A 1,364-nucleotide genomic window follows, 5' to 3' on the forward strand; every position below is an offset into this window, starting at 1 on the left:
CTCAAAAATAATAAATAATACAGATGCAAGTACATTTGCGGAAATCGTATATACTATCATGTATTTCAACATTCACAGAGCTATATCATCACAATGTGGGTTGAATTTTTTTTTCATGATATTTAACGACTCCATATAAGTGGAAACCTTATTTGTGGCAAAACAAAAATGAGCGAAGCTATCACAAGTATTTTAGTACCTGAATCCTATAGGTCAATTCTAGATTATTTGAAAGATGGACATCCATATGCAATTCTAACAGATGCATCTAATAAGGGAAATATATAAACATTTCCCTCGATCCTTCGCTATTACAAGAATAAGAACATTTCAATAAAACTGTTAAAATATTTTCCTCGGATAGTGAAAAATCCAACGATGTAGCTAGCCACATAATGGTAAATAAAGCTGATTCAGGGTTATCAATGATTTGCATCTCAGCTTTTTGCGCTGATAATGCCTCTGTAAATTTTGGCAAAAACCTAAGTTATTGAATTGAGACAGCACAATAATGAATTAATACCAATTGGCTGTATATGCCATATACTACATAATTCTTGCAAGAAGGCAATGAATGTACTATCTGTGGATGTCGAAAAAATTGCTGAAAAAGCTACACACCCCTTACTTCCAACCAGGGATGTGAACCCGGACCCTGAACCCTCCTGGACCCTCGTATTTTGGCTGAACCCAGACCCGGACCCTTTTAAAAAGTGGAGCGTCCAAGGGTTCAGGGTGTTAAATTAATTTTTAAAAAAATTATATAAAATTTTTATAATTTTATTAATTTTTAAAAAATTGTAAAACTTTTATAATTTTATTAATTTTTTTCGTGGAATCTCCCTAAAAAATAGTCACTTTAAAACTATAATTGATAAAGCAAGGGATGTTGTAAAATATTTAAGAACTCTCATAATTGTTAGAATATTAAAATCCATGAAAAGGCAAATGGCAATTTTAGATTGCACAACACGTTGGTCCTCTATATGTATGATGCTAGAGCGATTATTAAGTTTGAAAGATTTCTGTAATGATTTTATCATCATGTGAAATCATTTTGTCAGAAGATGATTGGAATCAAGTAAAAGAGCTTACTAGTGTGCTGGTTCCTTTAAAAATAACAACATTAAGAGTGCAAGCAGAACAATTATGTTTATCGGATTTTTATGGTATATGGTTAAGATGTCGATTAGAGTTAGGGAGATTAACAAGTTCTTTTTCAAATGAAGTATTAGAAAATAAGAGAGCAACAATATTTACAAAATAGTGTTGTATATGCTTCGATATATTTAGACCCGCGATATCAGGTTTTATTAAGTAGTGAGCAAAAACAAATGGCTATAGACCATCTTGAAGATTTATTG

Source organism: Gordionus sp. m RMFG-2023, chromosome 2 (assembly GCF_954871325.1).
Source record: "Gordionus sp. m RMFG-2023 chromosome 2, tfGorSpeb1-WG-v2, whole genome shotgun sequence".
NCBI classification, from domain to species: Eukaryota; Metazoa; Nematomorpha; class Gordioida; order Chordodea; family Parachordodidae; genus Gordionus; species Gordionus sp. m RMFG-2023.